Consider the following 12,323-nt stretch of genomic DNA (forward strand, 5'->3'; position numbering starts at 1 on the left):
TCAGTGCATCATGGCCCTGTCCCAGCTGTAGACCACACTGTCATTGCTGCAAGGATCTGAGGCAGGGGTGGGATCTGCTGCCTGCATGTCCCTGCCTGGGGCATGCAGGCTGCAGATTGCAGCTCGGCCCTGGCTCTGGACCATGCTGTTATTGCCATAAGATCCCAGCCTGGCCCTGGAGCAACTCCCTTCCCTGCCACACACCCTGCCCCCCATGCAGGTATGGTGTTTGGGGGAGCTATAGCCACCCCAAACTTCCCTATAGCCCCCCATACCCACCCCTCCCAGTGGCACCATTTGTGCTGCCTGCTCCACACAGGCCACCACACAGCCATACCTGAGCCCCCCCCACTCCTGGCTGCAGCATGACCCCCACTGCCAGGAAGAGGCCTGTGCTGCTGCTGGGGCTGGTCTCCAAGGAAACCCTGGCCATGCACTATCACACTGTGGCTGCTGCTGGGGTCTCCATGGAAACCAGCCATAGCTGCACAGGCAAGGGCTGCTGGGAAATGGAGTCTGCTGCCGGTTGAATCCGGCCCATGGGCCAGACTTTGCCCACCTAGATGCACCTTCAGCTCCAAGTGCTGCTGCACTGCCCCATCCCTGGGGTGAAAGCAGGAAGTTGCAGCTGGAGGAAGGAGTCTGAGTGAGAGCCAGGGGGCCCTACGTTCATGTGGCCCACAGGCCACCAGTTGGACAGCCCTGATTTGAAGAAAGACGGTCCCTGAGAGTAACAAGACTGCCTTTGTTTATATTTTGGTTTATCTTCCTGAGTCTAAAGGAAGCTCTCTTACCCCTACTGCAGCTACTGGTACATTTGATGAGCAGCACATGAATAAACTAAGAGCCCAATCAGTTTCACAGCTGCAGTTCAACACTACACGTAGCAGTGAAATTGTCACAAATTGGGTCGTTTCCTGTTGCCAGTGTTTGGGAAAGCTATCAGCAATGCCATGGACACAAGCAATAATACAATTTATAAAGAGTAGAATCCAAAAAAAAAAAGGAGACTGTAGAAAAAGAGTCGAAGAAACCTTTTTTTTTCTTTTTAACTTGTACCTCTTTGTAATTATCAGTGATCTGAATGAGGGGCAGAATGTTGGGGTTGTACTCCCTTTGCTCCTACTGTTGTGACTGGGATATTCTAAAAGTTGAAGAAACAGAAAGCCTTTTTTCCCTTTATTTTTCCTTTCATAGCTTCTTCAGCATAACAAGCTGGTTATACTCCTGCTCTGTACTGAGGGATGCTACTCTGGTAGACATTCTGGAAGCTTCTCTGTGGCAGGGAGCTGCCATCCCCTCTCCCACAGTGTTCTTGGAGTCCTTTTCTCCCTTCTGCCCCCCAAGTCTTGAATATTTTTCTGACTAGAAGGTATCTGTCAAACTTTCCAGCTCCTGATAATTGGCTAAGGAAATTGTCCATCTGGTGGAAACATTTCAGTCTTGGAGGCGTGTTGTCACTTCAGACATACTGTATTTTACAAAGTATATTCACTACAAAACAAGCTTTCTTCAGGTACCTTTTCTGCAATGCCACTTAAATATATAGGCTTAAGTATTACTATCAGCAGGGAGAGATGGGAAAATTGCAAAAAACTACTAATGACAACTCCCTTTCTGAAACTGATTGAAGCTGCCGGGTTGTTTTTCTGGCTCCAAAAAATAGACACATTGACAGCCAAACCAGATTTTTGGATTCTTCCTTTGTCTTTAGATGAACTCATTCTCTACTGTCATTTTACCTTTAATATCCAGATTAGGAGGCTTTGTTCTTCCTTTATCAGAGCACTCTGTCAGTAATGTTACACCTCTGTCAAAGGGATATGCTGCGAATTAAAATGGCTTTCTGGTGGTTTTGTGTTTCTTTCTGCTAAAAGTTGTAAGTTTGTGGAGCAAAGTTCCCTTTCTCTGGTACTTTCTCTGTGTTTGGAGATGGTGGCCAACACTCAGTATTCCAAACTGCTAGAATTCTTCAGTACAGGGTGGCTAAGGTAAAGGCAAGGTACCGAGTAGGGGGAAACGAGGCTTTCATTCTTCCGTGTGGGTAAGAACTGCACTTTAGATCCTGAACAAGGAAAGCTCATGAAGAATGAGCTTTCTTGTACTCGGGGAGAATCATGCTGAAAGCAAATGTGTATGCATGGCCACAGGAGTCCACCTACTCAGACCTCATTGACGGATCAGGTTAATGCGTTCGTTTTTGTGTCTTAGAATGAAAGTGTTTCAAACAGGATTATTTTCTTAGTTGGTACGTTTTCTCATTGGTTGGATAAAGGCTTTAATGTTACCTTCCTGAGTGTTCAAGCAGTGAAGACGGTGGCCTTGAAGACAAGATAAAGTGCTCTTCCTTAGCTAATATGGGTTTATTTTTGTCTTGTTTTATAGAATTGGTGATTGGCTAACACTAAAGCTCATTGAAGTCCGTTCCTCTTCTCTGTTGCCATCTGGGACTGCATTCTGATGCTAAACATGTCTTCACAGGTGCTTCCCTTGAACCCATACACCATCCTAGAGGGATACAGAGGAAGCACCTGTGAAGACATTCAGCATCTGATTTCAGACCTTTTAGATAAGGAGTGGACCTGGGAGTAAGGCAGAGGACTAGGCCTTAAAATCTGATATCAGTTCTCTGCTTTTACTTTGTTTTACCTAAGGTGAGTCAGTTAAGTCTGGATTTTTTTTCAAAAGTTCTCTCTAAGAACATAAAACCTGCTTTAATGCATTACAGCAATGGTCCATCTAGGCTAGTACCCTGTCTCTTGACAGTAATTGTTGTTTAACAGCAGAGGTGTCAAATTCACTTCCTGCCCTAGGCCAGATCTGGACTGTGGGGTTCTTTGTGTGCTGGATCCAGCAGCAGTGGTAGCCACTTCAGCTTGTGGTGGTGGCTCCAGCTCCCACCATATGCCCCATGCCAGAGATGCAGATTCTGCTGCCAACATGTCATGGTTGGGTGGGGGGGGGATGCAGTTTTGGCTTTGGCTCTGGCACAGAGTATATGGCGGTGACAGCTCTGGGTCCAGCACAGTGCACAGGGCATGAGGAGGCGGCAGCAACAGTGTGGGCTGCTGAGGAGCTGGTGCTGTGGTTGTTGTGATAAGTGAAGCAGCTGGAGGATTTCTGGGGCTGTCAGTCCTTGCTCACCCTCCTGTTGCTAATTGCCATGTCCACCAGGGCCCTGAATTCTGCCGCAAGCTCTCTGTCTGCTCCCCCCCCACCATGTCCTGCAGCAGTAGCCTGGCTGACCGGATCCAAGCATCTCTGTGGGCCAGATTCAGCCTGTAAAGCATATATTAGACACCCATAAAGAATACTGTATAAGAAATCAGGCATATGTAAAGTGAGCCATTCCCTATTAGACTCTCCCAGTTAGCAAGCAGTCACCAGGTTAGTGAAATGTTAACCACATTTTATCCTATCTCAGGGATGCTACGAGCACAAATTCATTAATATTTGTAAGGAGGCTATTTACAACAGTGATTTATGCAATGTAAAAATCTAGATAGATTTCTCAACTTAAAATTATTTTATTGACTTTCTGTTAAAGGAGTGATTGAGTTTCAAGTTATTTTGCTCTGTGACCCCTTCCTGTTTTTTCACTGTGACTGCATACTAAGCATACTTGTTTTTAGGAAAGTTATATGTTTAACTGGAAGGGTGAAGATCCTCTGAAATTCAGAGTGAAGAGGTATCTCCCTTTAGTAAATGCTTCTTATCCTCTGAGGACCAGGTGTATTTCTCAAGGGAGTTAAATGATTCCCATCTAGCGCTGAATAAAGTAGCCATCTTAGTGGCTTTATCTAATGTAATTCTAGGCTGAACATGACAGCCTGCCTGCTATTCAAGCTTTCCTAGGTACCTGCCTTTGGTCTTTGTGAAGCTGGATATTTGCTGGGCTGGCATAAGAAAGATGCTGGATAATAAAATCAGTTGTTACATTCAGCATATAAAAGAACAAATGTACCACCAGGAAGTAAGTGTCACTAGGTCCATTGCTTTCATTTAATGGAGTATCTGAATTTCATACATACTAGCAGTATGAGTAAAAAAACCATTAGATCCTAATTTTAGTAGATTGTGGTTCATTGATGAGCTTCTTATTGAAAACCTGATTATTCCTCTTAAAATCTGTAAACTACCTCCTTTCAAATGTCTTTACAAAACAAATTAGTATGATTGTTTTCAGCACTTCCAAAGCAATTGTACATAATCTATTTTCCTAAATTTTACTTCTGCTTCTGTATTAAGGAGACAGTGCTTTTATACTGCTCCCTACATTTGGTATGTAGCCAGTTCTGCAAAATTGGCATTTTTTCAGTGTATTCTCAAAGATGCACATTCTCCCCTAAGCCATAGCTTTGGTTTTCATTAAGTAGTGTAACTCAGTGTTTGGTATTTTAAGAGAATACTTGAGGCAAATAAGTAGTGTAGTAGTCAAATAAATTAAAGATTCTTAATCACATTTATTTATGGAAAAACAAGCTTGCAAAATCTATTTTTCTCTTAAAACTTTAAAACATTTCAATTTTTTTATTTAGTATTTGCTACTGAGTGAGAAATTGAAAGTGAAACAAAAGAATTCAATCCAAGGTGAAATACAAAGTATATAGTATAAATATTAACAGCTTCACTCTGTTTTAAAAACATAGTAACCTAAGATTGAGGACCATAAAGGTAAAAAAACCATATTTTTAAGATACCTTTTGAAAGGCAAATGCAGATTTAAGTAGAGTCTAAAACAACTGCAGCCAATTTTTCTGTACCTCTAGTCCAGTGGTTCTCAACCTTGTTAGACTTGAGGGACCCCTTGGAAAATGCAAGCTCTTAGTGTTCGCTGATCTTTTTCCTTTTTTTGTCTATAAAAATAATAAGGATTTCCGCTGCTACAGAAAACAGGTAGAATATTTTTAACATTATAAATTCCTATCTAAAAATCTCTGGATTTATTTTGTGAATAATATTAACAGTGTCAGCGTTGCACAGTACTCTGCTTCATCACTCTGGTTGAGAGTCTGCTCAAGTCTCTTCTTCCATTACCCAATTTTCCTGCAGAACAGTCAGCTATGTGTATGATTTTGTGGGAGAAAGGGCATGAGGGAGGAAATACAGAGATGTACAATGAAAGAAAATATAGGCACGAATCAGCAGCTGGCATCAAATTGGTTTATTATGAGTCTTATCATCACTGATACTGGGTATTGTTGGAAGCACTGCAGAAACAGTGCATTTAGCCTAGAAGGAAGGATGTGCTTTTGATGTTATCTAATGACCATCCCAGACTGACCAAAACAGGGGCCAGCTTCAACAGCATCTGTAGGAAAGATGTTACTTTGTTTGCTTTTGATCGATAAGATAAAAATGGATTCCAAAAGAATCCTTTTTTGATTTTTCTCCCTCCTAAATTGAAAACTATAATTTAAAAAACTGTATTAGAAATACATAGTTTTTCCTTGGTCTGAAAGTGTGTAGTGGCTTCCTTTGAATTAAACCCTTTTTGTCTTCTCATGACTACTTATTGTGTTGTGCGGATTCCAGAACTGTTCAGCTTTAATTTTTTTAACCCATTCTGCTTGACCTGCTGTCTTTACCATAAGTTATTAATATAAGTGTAAATTTGTGACTTGTAATAGTTTCTGATCTTGCTCTTCTAATTCAGTCAATATTATCAATATGTGCTTTATAAGTTTCTGTGTTAATTAGGTCCCTAGTCCTGCAAATACTTCTGTTAAGTGCTGAGTAGTCCCACTGAGTTTAAGCACGTCAGTGGGACTAATTTGTGCCTGAATTTTAACCAGGCATGCAGATCATTGCAGGACTGGAGCCTAAACTGGTGGTTTGCAGGCACTTATACCAAAGCTACTTTCATGGTCACATGGTTTCCTTTGTACATTAAGCAAGATAATAAAAATTGCAATTCCATATATTTGACTTTTAATCTGAAAAGGAATAGATTATATAGTGGAAAAATTATAAGACTTGATTATTTTTGCTTTCTTAGGTTTTTTTAATTCTCAGATGGCACTGGAGTGTCTTGACAGTTAGTGTTGCACAGAAATCTGTCTTGGAGCTTCCTATTGCTAGGCAACATCTCCCCCACCCTCTGTTTGCAGACTGGTTACCATAGTGCCCCCTGTCAGTGCCGGCACAGTTGGCTAACAACACTTTTCATTCTGAAGTGTTGTACGTTCAGTTTAATTCCATTAAGTATTGTAACTTTTGTTTTAGATGTCCTTCACGTATAAGGGGAGAAATTATCTCTATTTCCCTCTTCTTTCATTCCCTTGCTAATGCACTTCAGAGGTAGGGAACAAGAGGATGTGGCTTATTTTACAGGCTCTTCTAGCACTGATAACTTCATTGACTCCCTTGGTGAGTCTCCATCCTTTTGAATAATGACTTATTGGGTTGCTTGAGTTTTAATGCCCAGCCATGTACCATATTCACCTGAATCCAAGATGACTGAATTTAAGACAGCCCCCCAATAACTAGATTCTAGAGGTAGAAAATTTATAACTTTGAATAATTTTTCATGTATAGAATCAAATTTCAGAGTGTTTTTTTTTTTTAATTTGTTCCCCTTACCACTGCCAGAGGGTATGCAGTGGTGGGATGCAGGCAGTATGAGACTCAGGTAGCCTGACCCTTGCTGCTTATCCCCTCCCCTCAGTTGTGCCCCCTCTGCCTGCCCCCCAGGGTGCCTGCATACCCTGGAATCTGTCACCCTCCCACCACTTGCTCTCCTGATATCTGCCCTCCCCTGCCTGTGCCTTCTGGTACCTACCCTCCCCCACTATATCCCCTACTCTGCTTAACTTACCATTGCAGCCCCAGCTGGGGCCCTGGTTTTCATGGAGCACGTGCTGGCTTTTGCCCTTGGCTAGCCACGTAGTAATAGTGACGAAGCAGCTTTGGTCATGACCCCAGCCCTAGCTATGGAGCTGGGGCTAGAGCTGTCACCACCACCATCACCGTTGTGTAGCCAGTCAGGGGCCAGAGACAGCATGTGCTCCATGCCTTGAGCTGGAGCAGAGCCCCAGCTGGAGCTGCCCTGGGAAGGGGGCAGTGGTGTGGTGTGCGGAGATGGGACTGTGGCTCCAAATCTTCCTCCAGGCTCCATCCACCCCCCTGCTTGTACACAAATTTAAGACAAGGGGCTTTATTTCCCCTATATTGAATGGGGCGAGGGGAGAACCTTTTCTTGGATTTGAGTAAACATGGTAGAGTGCGACACTAAAACAGAAATAAATTGAATAGAATCTAGACCGGTCTGTTTCTTTCAAATGTTCCTTTAAACTTTTCACCTGGAGAGTTCTAAACAGTCAGTCATGTAGCTTGTAGCTCCCTTTTTTGTTTTTATCATTTCATCAGTAATTGTCATTTTCTTACACTCCAAGCAATGATGGATTATTTGCTTATTCCTCCAGCACAGCAGTATGCATGCTGCCAATATACAATGACAAAAAATAGATTTTTTATGTATTCATAAAAATGCCTCCCAAATTCTAGTTAATTCTGTGCAACCTCAGCACTCCAACATCAGGGATAGGATTTGTAATCCCTTATCAGTTAAGGACTTGCCTAAGTCTGAAGTTGGTAAACTGCATGCCTCCATATCAATTAATTTTATCCATTCCCAGCTACATGTGCTGCTTGACCTCCTTTTGCTAGTGCAGCATACTTGTGATCAACATGTAGGTCCAGCGATGGTTCTTTACATCACTTGTGCTGAAGCAAGGCAGCTTTAGGGGTGATTTGTAATTACCTCCATCTGCTTGGACTTGGTGTAAAGCAGGGATAACCAGCTCCCTGTGCCAGTTAGTGGTATGTGGAGACATTTTCCTTGGCAAGCCAAGGGGTATGCTGAGGACATTTTTTTTTTTTTCAATTTTTTTTTTAAGTTGCTGCTCTGGGCTCTTTCAAGAGACTCAGGAGGAGATGCTGCTTGAAGAGCCCTCACAGGGAGCTATTGGAAGCAAGGGACAAACCCCTTTTGCAACTCTCGCTATACCACTGCCAGTGGAACAGGCTCCCCTGCCTGACAGTGGCAGCTGCAGCTCTGCCCCGCCTGCCCTGACACATCCTCCTGCAGGTTGACAGGGGGGAGGACATGCCTGTGCGTCGGGGAGTGCAGGAGGGCACTGGAGGAAGTGGGGCTGTCGACCCTGCCATGCCATGAGCTGCTGTATCTGGGGGGCAGGGAGGAGCAGCAGCAGCATTTCTCTGACTCCTTGCGGGTGCTGCAGCTGCATTGGAGCTGCTTGGCCAAGGAGAGCCTAAGGTGAGAACAATGGGGCCAGAATTGCATTGCCCCCACTCCCCTCCCCTCCCCGCCTGTTGTGCTGCCTTCTTCCCGCTGCAGTGCGGCCACAACCCCAAGGCAGGGGGCCCGGCCTGGCCCAGTGTGGTATTTCTCTTCCCACCCTGGGGAGGAGGCAGCTGGCTGATGGGTGGGCTCCAGGCTGGAGCCTTGCCAGCCCACACTGCAGCCCGGAGGCTGGCTCCCCAGGACAGCCCAGGGGCTGATGTGGACCCAGGATATCGTTAGGTTGCACTTTGTCCTGTGGCCCTGCAGCCCAGCTGTGTGCATACATGTTTGTCTGGTAGTATGTGTGTGCACACGTGTTTGGTAGTGTGTGTGTCTGGGGTTGTATGTTTCTGTGTATGCATGTATCTGATTCTGTGCGTTTCTGTTTGCATGTGTGTGTCTGGTTTTGTGTGAATCCGTGCTTGTGTCTGTTCTGTGTGGGTTTGCATGTGTGTCTGGTTCTCTGCACGCATGTGGTTCTGCGTGTGTGTTTGTGCGTGTGTCTGGTTCTCTCTCTTCTCTCCTTTTTCTTTCTTTTCTTGTTTTTTTTCTCTTTCTTTCTCCTTTTTTAGGATGTTTAGAAAACCTGGTATTTACAGTAAAAATAAAAAAAGCAACATTTAGGATTATTAATTATACTAGCCAGTTGCCCATCAAAAATGACTGCGGGGGGAGCAGGCAGGGATAGAGCCCCTTGTCTGTCCCTCCCCCCCATCTAGGCCCACTGCTCCCTTCTGTGCTGCCACTTGGGGTCTGGGCCTGCTCCCCTCTTCCCTGACGTGGCGGCGGTGTGGGGAGGAGAAGAGAGGCTGGGCCCAATCCTCCCCTTCCCACACTGCCGTCGCGTCGGACTGGGCCCACTCGTTGTTCCCCTTGCCGCAACAGCATGCCCGCCCCTCCCCCCACCCCACATAGGGTCCACTCCTCCCCCCACTGCTGCCATGTTGGCCCTGCAGGCGGCAACGATGGAAGGGGGGAGGGCTGGGCCCAGGCATCCCAACCCCGCTCCTCCCCCACGCTGCTGCTGCCATCTCCAAGGAGCAAGGGGGGCGGGGTGAGGCCAGTTCTGAATTTTTAATGTGTGAAAGTGCTATATGATGCCAGGTACTGTGAAAAATCAAGTGTTGCAAATTAGGCACCTGAAATTTTGAAACTATGAAAAGCTTGAACACCAACAGTACTTGAGGTATTCATAGAATTATATTGAAAAGATTGTAAAATTTGGGTTGGGGAAAGAATTTTATGTGGTATCTCAGGGCAGTGGGAAAGTTTTGCTGCTTGTAGCATTTGGTTAAAATTGTGCACTTTTGTAGCCATTAAATGACTGATTTCAGCTTTTCCCTTGAAGACTAAGAAGGTGTCATCAATTCATCAAAACAGTCCCCCAGAACACTAGCTAATGATTTAAGCATGCACCTATGTTGAAGCTACCTTTTTAGTCTTGCACTGTCTGATAAAGAAGCATTTCAGCTCTGGGCAGTGTTCTTTTTCCTCTTCAAGAAATCTTGCCAGGTCTACTCCTAAAGCAGATAAAGAAGAGTCTGTTAGCCTCACCATAAATCTCTAATGCACAATCAATGTATCTGTATACTGCCAGGAGTATGAATCATCTGAGTGCTTCTACTTTCTTATGCTGTATGATGAATTTTTCTCAGGTACTGATAGAAGATAAAAACTGTGCAAAGACCATGGTTGAAAATAAAAGGCCTAACACTTCTTAGTGGACATGTGGTTCTCAGGTGATTCTGGAGCTTGGCTTCCTTCTGCCTGATTTTGAGGCAGTATTAGATTGATTTATTTAGCAACTCAGTTCTCCTCTTCTTACATCCTTTTCTTGTAGAAGTGGCACCTGTTTGGTCCCTTCTTCCTTTTTAGTCTGGTAGCACTCTGTAGTTAAGCTGTATACTTTTCTTCTTAAGTTCTGAAGAAGTAAGACTGAGTTTAACTATAGACAGATTCTGTAAAGCTGGTGGGAGGTTCCCTCTTTGGTTCCTACAATCATGTTTTACCCTTTCTTCTTCATTAAATATTAGGAGTAAAAAATATTCCTGTTATACCTAAAAATTATTTCTCTGACGGGCTAACCCCAACCACTAAGCTCTCATTGTACAACTATTGTTCAGCATTTCATATTGTCCTTGAATAAACTTAGTTATGGAGACAGCAGTTGGCTGATCTGTTCTTTGATTGGGGTAACTTACTTGCAAAGGCTGTAAAAGAGAAGATAATAGCCACTTTTAGCTGAGTGCAAAGCAGGAACAGTCTGTTGATAGAGAACAGAGTGAAGGAGATTTAAAGGAATTGCCCCCCAAGAGGGGGAAAGAAACACTCCTCTCCCTCTTGTTCTTTGAATATATATCAGGGCAAGTAACGTATCTTCCTCTCAACAGTACACTCCCTTGAGCCGTATCTCAGACAAGTTACTACCCCTATACCAGGTAGCTTTGGCTATATTGGGAACAGTTGTCCTGTGTCTTTACAATAGATCTCTTCTCCTGGTCCAGGGAGAGGATGAGCTCTTGTGCTTCCTTCATTGTTTTTGGCCGGATCTCTAACACCAGAGCCTTGATATGCTCACCATTAGTTGGGATTAAATCCTTACCTACGTGACATTCGTAGTTTCCATGGAACAAAAAGTCTTGATGAAATGTCTAGTAGAGGTGCGCTGATACATTGGTCTGATATCAGATTGGCACCAATATAAAAAAAAAAAATTGAGCATATTGGAAATCAGCTTGATGTGGCCGATAATTTGGCCGATAAATGCCTGTGCATGTGTGCAGCTGCTGTACAGCATGTAGGCAGCAAGGAGCTCAACCTGGCAGCTTGGAGAGCTGTGTGTAGCTGGTAAGACTATCGTGGGGGGAGGGAAGGGATATCGGGGGACAGATCAAGGCCCTGCAGTGCAGAAGGAGTGGAGCTGGGGCAAGCGCTGCCCAGCTGGGGCAGGGCATGGGGTGGTTCCCGCTGCTGTGCACACCCCGGGAGGGCACAAGGGGGTGGGAGGGAGTGTGCTCCTCGGTCTGCATGTGGCATAGGCGGGGGGGGCTGCAGCTGCGGGCTGGGGTGGTGCTGGGCTTTTCCTGGTGCGTGGTGGGGGTTGGGCTGGGGCTGCGCTTGGGGTGAGCGATGGTCCTGGGAGCATTGCCCTGGTCCCAGCCTGCAGCTATAGCCCACTCTGCCCTCACCCTACACAGACCAGGGGGCACACGATACCCTTTCCCTATGCCCTCCCAGGGTGCGCACAGTGGTGGGAGCCAGTTCCCCACCATACCCCCTGGACGAGCCACAGCTCTGTCCCACATCCTGCCCCGGCTAGGCAGCACTTGCCCCAGCCCCACTCCTCCCTCACTGCGGGGGGCCTTGATCTGTGCCCTAGTGCCCCTTCCCTCCCCCCCTCTCCTACCACAACAGATTGATCAGCTGCACGCAGTTCTCCATGCTGTATCGGAAATCAGATCGGTATCGGCTTATATGCCTCCTTAAAAATTGGCTATCGATATCGGCCCCCAAAATCTCTCTCTGTGCACTCCTAATGTCTAGCAGTGGTTATAACGTACCTTTGGAGACAAGAGATCCTTATGTGGGTGACTGATTGATCTGAGGCAGGATAGGAGGCAGTGATATGTCTAGGTTGTTCATTTAGCTGTGTTTCTAAGAGAGAGGTTTTTTCAGTTTACTATCACAAATGATACAGTTCATAGCTCCTATGATCAATCTCTGGTCAAAACAGACAAGCTCATGTCACTGATACTACTAGAGAGAAAATCAAACCTAACTACAATATGAACTTGCTCTGAAGCATAAAGCCACGGCAGTTTGAACATAAAGACTGCTGCTTGTTATTCTTCATCGTAGCGCCTTACAGCTCTGACTCGGGTCTGTCTACTTGCTGATGTGATAGTAGATGGACAGAATGATCTTGGTGCCATTTTATGTTCTTGGAGTATTAAGGTGGCTGTTAGAATCAACAAACATAGCAAGAGGCATACCACTGGATCATCTGAGGTATTCCTGC

The sequence above is a fragment of the Alligator sinensis genome, unplaced genomic scaffold (genome assembly GCF_000455745.1).
Source record: "Alligator sinensis unplaced genomic scaffold, ASM45574v1 scaffold597_1, whole genome shotgun sequence".
NCBI classification, from domain to species: Eukaryota; Metazoa; Chordata; order Crocodylia; family Alligatoridae; genus Alligator; species Alligator sinensis.